The sequence below is a fragment of the Odocoileus virginianus genome, chromosome 2, assembly GCF_023699985.2.
Source record: "Odocoileus virginianus isolate 20LAN1187 ecotype Illinois chromosome 2, Ovbor_1.2, whole genome shotgun sequence".
NCBI lineage: Eukaryota > Metazoa > Chordata > Mammalia > Artiodactyla > Cervidae > Odocoileus > Odocoileus virginianus.
The window spans coordinates 75,606,326-75,618,193 of record NC_069675.1 but is presented as its reverse complement, the minus strand read 5'-3'; the positions used below and the strand labels follow the sequence as shown (position 1 = coordinate 75,618,193).

The 11,868-nt window shown below is 47.3% G+C and overlaps 1 long non-coding RNA gene across 1 annotated transcript in view; it reads right to left on the bottom strand.

Moving 5' to 3' along the window:
• Positions 1-8,679: 8,679 nt before the first annotated feature.
• Positions 8,680-11,868, bottom strand: part of LOC139037185 (uncharacterized) — a 141,238-nt gene continuing 138,049 nt past the window's right edge. The window contains exon 2 of the long non-coding RNA XR_011490041.1: positions 8,680-8,881. This is a non-coding gene — a long non-coding RNA (uncharacterized lncRNA). The remainder of the gene's footprint in view (positions 8,882-11,868) is intronic.

Below are 11,868 nucleotides of genomic sequence, written 5' to 3'. Positions count from 1 at the left end.
GCCCTTCCTTCCAGTCTCAGCTAGCACTTAGAATGCTAGCTCCCACCGTAGCTCCTGTATTCCCAGGTGACTCCAGGCAAATCCATTATTGGTCATGCCACCTCCAATCCCCCACATGAGAACTTTTCCTCTGAAGAGAAAGGCATTTGCTGAAACACATTGAGCAAATTCAAAATACAAAAAAAAGGGGGATATATATATATATATTAGCATATGATTTTTCACTTCAAAATGACTAATGGTTGGGTCCTTTCAGTATATTTGGGTATGTGTTTGCATATCACTGATAAGGAAATGGAGAGAAAACTTAAATCTGGAACATGATTTTCAATGTCTTTCAGATAAAGAATTTCTGGAATCATGCCTTGCTTTGCTAAAAATTCCTGTCACAAACATTTTAGGAGATTTATCTAAAAAGGATAAACCACATAGGGTGGGGGGGGGCGCTGATACTTTCTTAATATTTCAAGAAGATGGCCAGGAGGAGCTGCAGAAGGCCACGTGGCCCATATGAGTGGGAAAAGCTGCGTTTTCAATGCTCAGAGTCCTCAAGGGTAGCTAAGTACAGGTGGTGTGAAGCATCTCAGAGCATGTCAATCTCAAGCCCTGGGGTATATAGGCCACTCACAGAGGAAAGCGAGGACCCACAAACACCCCCCAGCTCAGCTTAAAAGCTGGTCCTCAGCTAATTCTTGCTGGAGTGAGTGGTTAACTGACAGTTATCAAGTTAATGGCTTAAGAAAAGTGAAAGTCTCTCGGTCGTGTCCGACTCTTTGTGACCCCACAGCCTATACAGTCCATAGAGTTCTCCAGGCCAGGATACTGGAGTGAGTAGCCTTTCCCTTCTCCAGGGGATCTTCCCGACCCAGGAATCAGACAGGGATCTCCTGTATTGCAGGCGGATCCTTTACCAACTGAGCTCTCAGGGAAGCCTAAGAAAGTGTTTTCCAAAACCCCAGCCACAGAATCACTTGGAGAGTTTTTCACAAGGCAGATTCCCAGGCCCCACCCTCAGAGTTTCTGATTTAGGAGACCCGCAGCGGGCCCTGGGAGTCAGCTTGCTTTAAAAGCTCCACACATGATTCAGATGGTGGTGGTCTTTCCGGTCCAGGCAGAGTGAGAACCATAGATAAAGTCTGATTCTGCCCGTGGTATCTGGGTTTTGCTAAGGAGGGTTGAAAAGTTACTCAACAGTCAAAGAAATGGGTCTTCATTAAATCAGTTCATACATTTGAGTAAAGGTTCCTTCTTTATCTTTTCTTTGTCTGTAAGAGAGGAGAACTGAACCGGAGTTTTCATGAACTTCTCCAGAAGTTCATGAAAACTTCTGGGCTCCAGAATGTTACCATCTATATTGTCAGTGGGATGATGAGTGATTTGGGCTTCCCTCCACTCACATCACAGAGGAGGTTCCACCATGGGTTTATCCCAGACAGCCAGTCATCCTGGGTCTTGAAAAAAAGACTCCTCTCCGTAGGCAGAGGAAAAAGTCATTTCTGCAGGAGAACTCGCCTGGGAGTACCGTACAGAGGCCCAGGAAAGAACCCTCATTTGGAAATGCGCCCTCAGAAGTTAGGTCAAATGGGGGCCACGGATATGTGCAGTTTCAGGCACGTGGGCATCAGCTTTTGTGGCCAGAAGTTGATCACATTTGGGGTAAAGGGAGGGAAAAGAGGCCTCTAACATCACCTGGTGGACCTTTTTGTGAAAAATTTAAAAATTACTCATTTTTTGGTTGTGCTGGGTCTCTGTTGCTTCCTGAGGGCTTTCTCTGGGAGTTGGTGCTGGACAGGGAAGCCCGGCGTGCTGCAGTCTATGGGGTCACAAAGATTCAGACACAACTGAGCAACTGAACTGCACTGAGGACTTCTACAGATGTGATGAGCAGGGGCCGCTCTCCAGTTGTGGTGCTCGGGCATCTCACTGTGGTGTCTTCTCTTGTGCTGGAGCACCACGGGCTCAGTAGTTGTGGCCCACATACTTACTTGCCCTGCGGCATGTGGGATCTTCCGGGACCAGGGATCAAACCCACGTCCCTTGCATTGGCAGGCGGATTCCTATCTGCTGTGCCACCAGGAAGTCCCTGGACCTTTTCTTTTTTTTTTTTATCCATAGTTTGTTATATGAGTGTTTGAGAAGCTTTGAGAAGGAAGGTGCTATATGAGCTATATGGTGAGTTTGTGTTTGCCCACGCACCCTGCACATTCCAGATTTTGTAACAGGTCTAATGGGTGGTTACTCACACAGAAGCAGTGTAGACGGCTGAATGGAAACCTTCGGATGGCTGATAAATTCCCCTGTGGTACTTCGGTCATGACGTTTGGTGCCAACCGATGAGGATTTTTTTTATGTTTTTATTTTGACTGCTTTTTTATGGTTTTATTATGACCTGCCTGCTGTCTGCCAGGCTCCTCTGCCCATGGGGTTTCCCAGGCAAAAGAACACTGGAGTGGGTTGCTCTTTCCTTCTCCAGGGGATGTTCCCCACCCAGAGATTTAACCCACATCTCTTGAAGTGCAAGCAGATTCTTTACCGCTGAACCACCAGGGAAGCTCTTTATTTTGAAAGCACTTCCCAATTTTTTTTGTTGTTGTTGGTAAAAATAGGTCTATTTACATGCCTCTTAGTAAACATGTCACTTTACATGTCTTACTAATTTTATAGCAGCATAAAGCATTCTAGAGGAATACTGTCAAAAAAAAGAAGGCTAACAATTTTAGTCACCTATGCTATATAGCTATGTATATGTGGTATATATAACTTCCCAGGTGTCTCAGACCATAAAGAATCTGCCTGCAATGCAGGAAACCTGGGTTCGATCCCTGGGCCAGAAAGACCCCCTGGAGATGGGAATGGCAACTCACTCCAGTATTCTTGCCTGGAGAATGCCATGGACGGAGGAGCCTGGCAGGCTACAGTCCACGGGTTCGCAAAGAGTCAGACACAACTGAGTGACTAACACTTTCACTTTCACGGTATACAGATGACGAAACGTACATATCTTTTTGAAAGTGTTTATCTGATTTCCTCCGGTCAAGTGCATCCAGGGCCCATGATGAGATTTCAGTTCCTAACATCCTTGGAGTGATTTCAGGAGCTCTGTTGTGTGGTGTCTCCAGGAGACACTCCCGTTATCCCTGTTTCATTAACAGTCTCAAGGTCAGGGGCCTCCCTATAGCTGAGGAGTGCAGTTCCAGAAATGCAAACAGGCTGAAGCCTCAGAGGGCAGAGCCAGACCCAGTTCTTTTCCAGGGTCCTCTGTCTCCTGAGCATGTGAGCCTCGCACTCCTATGTGACTGGCTGGAATCCTCAACGCCAAACCCAAGACATCAATGATCAGTTTCACTTTCTGTCTAAGCAGATTTGGCTTAGAAATCAGCCCCAAAGTCGCGTAGCCTGGTAAGTCTGCAGCTAGGACTTAAACCCAGTGCATTTGATTCCGAAGCCCAAGATCATAGTGAAGACACCCTCACTTGGCAGTACTCACAGCATGTCTGCCAGTGGCACGGGTTTCCCCCGGGAACTTGTGTGCAATACAGAGGCTCAGGCCTTGCTTCAGACCTAAGACCTGGGAACGGTAGACCCCATCGGGATCCCCCCGCCCAGTCTCTAGCCCTACTCAGAATCTTAGCCCTAAACCCAGGATTTACTCTCAGCTTCTACAATAGACAGCAAAAACTGCTAGATGTACAAAGTCAAATCAAACGCCCACAGACTACAGCTTAGAAAAACTGCATCACCCAACTATGGGTGCCCCAGAGACCCACAAAATCTCCTTTGGCCCAAGAGTGAGCAGTGTGTACTGGCCAGCAACCTGGCTCTGGCCTTGCACATGGTCATTCTCCTCTCAGGGCTCCAGAGGTTAGGATGACTGAGCAGAGAATCCAGGGGAGCAGAACCCAGCTTCTCCGTAGGAAAGGGTAGGCTTCAGAGCTTGCTTTGGGAGATGGCAGATGAAAGATGGACAAGAGTCTGATGGTGTTTGGGGAGCAATGATGGTACCTGCTTGCCTCCTCCTAGGAGAAGAGAAACTAAGAAGGGGCTCCTAGGATCTTCTCTGGTGAGGCACGCACTACACAGTAACGTACACATTAACCAGGATGTTTGTACATGAATACTGCTTTGCTCCTGGGTCATTTTGGCACAGGTAACATTTTTTAATTCAAGAGGCATCCATAATTAATGACTGCATGGTAAAATTATGCAAAGGACTGATCACTCATGAATCACCAAATTCTAAAATATGCACTCTTACTTGATTATCCTGATCTCTGCCAAACTCAGTGGAGTTATTATAGCATCCTCATCAACACAGCAGAGCCCGGCGGGCTACAGTTGCAAAGAGGCAGACAGGACCGGGTAGCTGAGCACACACGCATGCATGCATCAACACTCTGCCAACAAAAAGGAACCTGGTCTCAGCAAGGATGCTTCATCTTCTCTTAGCTCCCCTCTCTGAAATCACACACAGAGGATGCTGAGGTCAGGACGCAGAGGTCAGGGGCCAGGCGTGCCAGGAGCATCCTCTCTGCCCCACACAGATGTCTAGCTGTGTTGGCAAGCTGGTTTTCCTCTCCACATGCTGTCTTCTTCTCCAGGAGCCCAGGGCTTTGGTGCTGGCCCTATTTGACTCTCTCCCTTCTTCTGAGGTTGGAGAAGTTGCAAGAATCACCACATCAAGGGAATTGCGCATTTTAAGAGCCGGGTCTGGAAAAAATCATGTTTAACCTACGGAATTGGCATAGAAATGGTAGAAATTGCCTCTATTCCAAAAAGGATGGAGTATAAACTCTTGGAGGAACCTTAAACATATCATCTTTGACACCTCCGTTTCACAGACGAGAAACCTGAACCTCCAAAGATGATTTGCCCAGTGACATGACTGCACCCTGGAGTGATGTTTCCTGACATCTGGTGGGGGGGCACTCCTTGCACACTGCGCCCTGCTCCCCGGGATTCTTGTGACTTAGATCTAGAAAAGGGGGAGCCTAACAAGGGCCTCCTTTTGTCCTGTGTCTTCAGAGGACAGAGCCCGTATTAGGTCACGATGTTCTGGGTAGGAGGCCCTCCGCACGCCCGCACAGGCACGCAGTGGTGTCAAGATGCCCCGTGGATGCCTGCGCCCGGGGTTTGGATGATTGCTGCTCGTGATGGAGCAGCTTTATGAAAACATTAAATGTCATTACTTATTTCTTCATATCCAAAATGTATACTTCAACATTTTTTTCTCTGTAGACAAGTGTCACTTTTACTGTAATCTTCAGGCCAGATGCTCCTGGTATAAGTGGTAACAGCTGCCCCGCTGGCAGACGTGTGGCTCGGGCTAAGTCACTTTCCAAAAGACCCCAAAGCCCTCTCTGCAAAAACACTGGTGTGACAGGAGAGACCCGTACCTGGCCCTGCTGAGCTGCTGGGGGAAGCATTTGAAGGCTGGGGCGAAGGCTGGAACCGGGGAGTGTGGGCAGGCAGGACGCCAAACCGCCTCGCCTCCCTCCTCCTCGGGATGAGCGGACTCCACTTCCTTCCCTTCAGGCTTCCTTTCAAAGCCGCGTTTGTAGTGCCATCGCCCATTATCCACGTCTTGGTTTGTCTAGGGACCAAGTCGTTTCCCTTGCTTTCTGTCACCCTCGCCATAGCCTTCTATGATCTCCAGTTGACATGCTATTGTTTTTGAATTCCGCTCAAGTTGCAGCCGCCTGGTAGCATTTATCTTCTCTGTTCCCCTGGGTCTCAGTGAATTCCTCAATAAGGTCCCATCTCAGCATCAGCGTTTACAGAAAACACAGACCCAATTTGCTTCCATCTTGAGCGAAGACTGGAGACTGGACTCAGCCAGAAAAATAACTCTTGCCTTTGCAATTTTTGGCTCTTGGGCTGAATCGCCTATTATCCAGGAATGTCATCCTGTTGAGTAAAGTTGGATCTGTGTGACACACACGTATGCGGATGGGAGCTTAGGCACAAACACTCTCAGGGCACCACACAGGGAGCCAAGGCTAGCTGCAGCGTGATGCTTCCTCCAAGAGGCGGCGAGCTCATTCGGAGAGCTGGCTCCTTCCCATGGGAGGGACGCCAGCGCTGGGCGGGAGTAAATCATGCTGGTGTTGCTAGAATCTGGAGGGATGTGAACTCAAAGGATGGAGGACCTCCTGGGCCCAAGCTTTCAAGAGGTCAATGGTGGAAGAGTTCATCTGGCCCACGGTCTCCAGAAATGGTCCAGCCACTGTCTCTCCAGCCAGGGTCCTGGGTCTCAGCCCTGTGAAGGAGGAACTCCTACCAAAGAGAGACCCAAGCTCCACAGCATAAGAAGAATTGGGCTTTGGCCTCACATAGAGCTGGTTTCTAGTCCTGACCTTGCCTCCACCTAGCTATTTGTTCTGGGCAAAGCTGCTTAAACGCTTGACACTTCATCTATAAAATGGGATGAACATGTGTTCTGTGGGATCACTGTGGTTAATGAACCAACATTTGTAAAACTCCCAGCACAAAGGGGATAACTAATAAATGTTATCTCCTTCTTCTGCTGGGACCAGATTATCATTTCATCACTTCTTGAGCTGAGAGGTCTTTTAGGAGAATTCCTGCCTCAAAATTGGGAATGCTTCCAAGCCAGTGCCCATTATTACACCAGTGGTGCTCTGTTCCAACCCACCTTTCCACACTCTGCTCTGCGAAGCTGGGGCTGGGACCTTGTGAACTACATTTTTCCTCTCCCAGCTGTTAGACTTTGTGAATCGGTGGAAGGGGCGGGGGAACTGGGAGACAGCTTGCTCGCTGCTTGTCAGTGTTGCCCAGCATGGCCCCCTCGCTCCGCATCACAGGTGGTTCCAGTTTCCAACATCATGCAGTGGTCTCAGCACCAGCCTCACCCATAGCCAGCCAGCGGTGCCCTCCCCTGGAGCTGAGCCTCTCCCCGTGGACTTCCTCTCCTGAACTCCTGAGCCTCCAGAAGCAGAAAGGAAGTGCTCCCTCCCCAGAGGGCCAGGTCTACAGGGTCTGTGCTCTGTGAGGAGGTTCTAAGAACCCCAACCTCTGCCTTTATTTCCCCAGCCCTCCCCGCTCTGTGTTCCTACACTGCTCCCAGGCTGCTTTCTTAGATGCCTCTGCCTACCAAACCCATTTTCTCTATTCAATCATTTTTTCTGTTGAAATGCCTCACATGGTTTCTGTTTTCCCTGCCGGACTGACCAAAACAGGGACTTCATATCCCAGTTTACCTAGACTATCCTGATTTATAGTAGTCTTCCAGACATCTTGTCTATCCTGATTTATAGTAGTCTTCCTGACATCTTGTCTTGTTTAGCATTTTCCCAAACACAATTGTCCTGGTTTCCATGAGGTCACTTGAGATATGGTTTAACTGGCCACATGGTAAGGACTTAAGCAGGTGCCTGTATTAGCTTCTTGGTGCAGATTTCTATTGTTTCTCTCTGATCCGCAGGCATATTTGTTGTCTCTACTTTGGAACAGGTGTCATCTACTCTGAGCTTCTGAAATACAGCTTAGTATTGAAGCCACAGAAGCCCTGCTCATACCTCTTCTTTCTTGTGATTCTACACATTAGCCCATGAGTGTCTATCTTCAGGCTCCCTTCACAGTGCAATTTGAGAAGCAACCTGTCCCATTTAAAAGGCTTTACACAAAAAGACTTTCTTTTGAAATTTTTTTCACATCATGGCCTCAGTTCCTATGCAATCTTAAAATGACTAGAATCAATGCTATTTCTAAGTCTTTGATGAAGGTGCTCTCTTTGCTGGGGATGACAATCACCTTCTTTTCAACCCACTCATGGATTATCCTCTTTTGCTCAAGGACCACCACCTCCTTGAACCCTTCCCCCTGACGAGTGTCTTTTCTCTCTTTCAAACCCCTTCCATCTAAGTCCCTGACTCACTTTTGATACTTTACTACTTCTTATTGGACTTGATATCTCTTATAATGGGATCTTATATCACTATAACTTTAAATGCACCCTTCATTTATCAATTTGGCCAGATGGTAATTTCCTTGTTAGAACTGCCTACACTTCATCTCTGAATCCCTCACAGCACTGATCAGTCTTTCTATTTCCACTCTATTAACATCAGACTTATATTTCGTTTCTTTACCTCCATCCCTCATTCCTTCCAAACTCAAACATGTCATCAGATATTTCTGTTCATGTTTTACCCCTGCCTGGAGCTCTGGTCCCCTTTATCAGACTTGTCCCTCCAGACTCCTCCTGCAGAAATTTCCTCTGGATACTCCAGGCTGAGCTAAGCCCCCTCCCTCTCTACTACCTTCGTACCCCATCACAACCCCTAGCACTGCACTTACCACATTATACTGAAATCACTTCATAGATGCCTGTCTCTTCCGACGGACTTCTCCATAAGCTCCAAGAATAAACGATGTGTCTTGTACACCCTTGCACTCACAGGATGTAACATAATGCCTGTCACATAGGAGGGACTTGATAAATGTGTGTTGACCTAAACTTAATACATTTTTGCTGAATGATTGAATGACATCGAGGCGACAAGTCCATGAGCTGCCATTTTTCTCCCCTGGACACATGTTTATCTCCTTCTTTCCCTGCCAAAACCCCAACGATTGCTTCACTGTGCTGTCTAATCTTTCTGTCAGATCTCTGACACACAAAACACATGTAATCATTCCATTATGAGGCCTGGCACTAAGTTTAAGCTGAGTGTACAGATTTATTAGATCTTGTACCAGGAAACCAGCGAGGCAGAGAGTTTAGGAGGATTTCCAAAGGGGGATGTAAAATGTTCATGAGCCCCTTGTACTTCAAGGCTGTTCCATGCTCCTGTGGGGGCCTCAACTGTCCTTGCAGATTGTATTTCTCCATCTTCCTTGAAAATATGCAGGCAGGCGATTGCTGTGAACGGACATGGAAAGGAAAGCAAGAGTCAAGAGCATCATGCAACCTGCATATTCACTGCTCGCCGTAGCCCAGCTTCACAACCAGCACACCTGACATGACTGCTCACTGCTTCTATGCAAAGGCAAAGTCACACACAGTTCAGACAACCCATCACTCCAATGTGCACTTTGCACACTGGCTAGTTTGCTCTGCTGGTACGATTGGGAGCACTGGGTGCAGGCCTCAAGAGCACCCAGCGGGTGTTCAGATGGTCCCCTAGGGTTTGCTGTCCCTGATGCCCCAAGAATGTGTCCTTTGCAGATCCTCTCCAAACTTTAAGGCTCAACTTAAATCCTACCTCTTCTAAAAGGCTTAATCAACCATTTTAGCTTCCAGGACTCTCTCCCTTAAAGCTCCAAAGATGAACGGCTCCCAGTGTAGCATTGTCTTTAAAAGAGAGTTTAGTGTGGAGAGTCCTGGACTGGGGTTTATAAAGCTCATACACTGGTTCCTGGTCCCTCTGTGATATTGGCTAAATCACCTCACATTGCTGAGTTTTTCTTCTCCCCTCCCACCCCTTTCTTTTCTGTCTCCTCTTCTGATCCTCTCTTCTCCCTCTCCTTCTTCTTTCTCCTCCTATATTTTCTTTCCCTCATCCTTCCATTTCCCCAGGAACGATGCTCTCTACTGGGAGGGGTTTGTTGGTGAAGATGCCAAAATGCTGGGTGGGGTGGCAGCCGCTATGGCTGGGTGAACTCTACCTCCAGGACACTGCCCTTCAGTGAGGTTTGGGCAAAGTGTCTCAAGTAAAGTGGGGAAAGTAGGGGAAAGCCAGGATTGAATGGGGACTGTATGGGCCTTCAAAGGGTGGGAGAAGAGCAATGCTTGTCAAAAGTAGCAGAGGATGCCTTTGAACAGCTTCAGACCACCCCCAAATGGTAGAGAAATAGGGTCTGAACAGCACTTGGAGGGGCTGCAGACAACAGCTGACATCAGCCTGCAGGCTCCCAATGGGAGCAATGGTGATATTCTCCAGGCAATTAGAGTTGGAAAGCCGCGGCAGCAACAGCTTAGGACAGAATGAGGGAGAGCGAGCTGGGAAAGCTCAGTTCACACTCGGACTGGTTGACCATTTGCAAACAAAGACATTCTTCTGTCCCTCTAATTTTGTTCTTTTTAGCACATGCCTAAAACGTGCTTTCAGTTCACTCAGTCGTGTCCGACTCTTTGTGACCCCATGGACTGCAGCATGCCAGCTTCCCTGTCCATCACCAACTCCCAGAGCCTCCTCAAACTCATGTCCATCAAGTTGGTGATGCTTTGGACATTATGTGCTTTGGACATTAATAAACTAAAGGGCAAGATTCCTGTGTTAGTCAGGGTTCTTCAGATTATATACCTACCCCTATCTATCTATCTAATCTACCTACCTAACAGCAGCAGCATCACCATTATCATCATCTTTTTATCTAAGCAGCGGTTTATTGTAAGGAATTAGCTCACACAGTTATGGAGTTGAGAAGTCCCAAGACCTGCAGTAGGCAAGCTGGAGACCCAAGAGATCTGATGTACAGTTTCAGTCTAAAAGCATGAGAACCAGAGGCACAGATGGGGTTAAATGCCACTCTGAAAGTTGGCGGACTGAAGGCCCAAGAAGAACCAATGTTTCAGTTCCATTTCAAAGGCTAGGAAAGACTGCTATCCCAACTCCAACAGTCAAAGCAGGAGGAGGTTCCTCTTGCTCAGCCTTTCTATCCTATTCAGGTCTTCACCTGACTGGGTGAGGCCCACCCCCATTGAGGAGGGCAGCCTGCTTCCCTCAGCCTAAGGATCCAGACATTAATCTCATCCAGGAAAAGCCTCACAGATAAACCAGAGTAACGTCTGACCAAAGGTCTGGGCATCCTATGGCCCAGTCAAGTTCACACATAAAATTCACCGTCGCAACTCTACTCCCCCATTTGTCTTATCTCCTGGAAAGGGTTAACAGGTCAAAGAAGATGAGGGCGAAGGTAACACTGGTCTTTTAGGGTTTCACTCTTTTTGCAAAAATGATGTCAATCAGTGTAGGTACACTGGAGGATGGGTAGGAGCAGGGTTACTGCTGGGGATGTTTTGTATCCCAAACACTAGTAATTCTTCTAATTTTTACTATTTATTGATCATTCCTTATTTTCTCAGTTGACCTTAAAGCTCTCTTAGGGTAAGGACCCTTCCCCTCCTTATCCCCCCCTCCCAACCTACACACACCATTCAAACAAGGCTGAGCAGGCTAAATGCTGACTAATACACAGACAAAGTCCCTAGGTCTCAGGTAGCCCTGTTACCTGAAACATCTGTTGTGCTCTTTAAAAAGAAATGGTTTCCTTCTTTTAAAGTAGTCCAGATCTCTATTCTATAAATGATGTATAAAATATTAAAGATCCCCCAAACACTTAATTTCTACAATAAGGAATAAAATTAAACAAATCCATCACAAAAGTTGGAGAAGGAAATGGCAACCCACTCCAGTATTCTTGCCTGGAGAATCCCATGAACAGAGGAGCCTGGTGGGCTACAGTCCATGGGGCACAAAGAGTCGGACAGGACTGAGCAACAAACACACTTCACAAAAGTAATCCTTCACTTAAATGAGGTCTCATCACAAGGATTTAAGCAGGGTAGCAGTGTCCAAGCCTGGACCCCTCCTCCAGGAGCAGAAATTCAAACAAACCCATAAGAATTCAAGTACATAACTTGTGAGGTAAGAATTACCTATTTTAGCAAAGGAAGAATAAGTTAGCCAAAGATAAATGATTACACTTGATTGTATTGATCTAAGGGACTTCCCAGGTGGCACTAGCAGTAAAGAACCTGCCTGCCAATAAAGGAGAGGTAAGAGATGCAGGTTCAATTCCTGGGTAGGGAAGATCCCCTAAAGGAGGGCATGGCAACCCACTCCAGTATTCATGCCTGGAGAATCTCATGAATAGAGCAGCGTGACAGGCTACAGTCCATGGGGT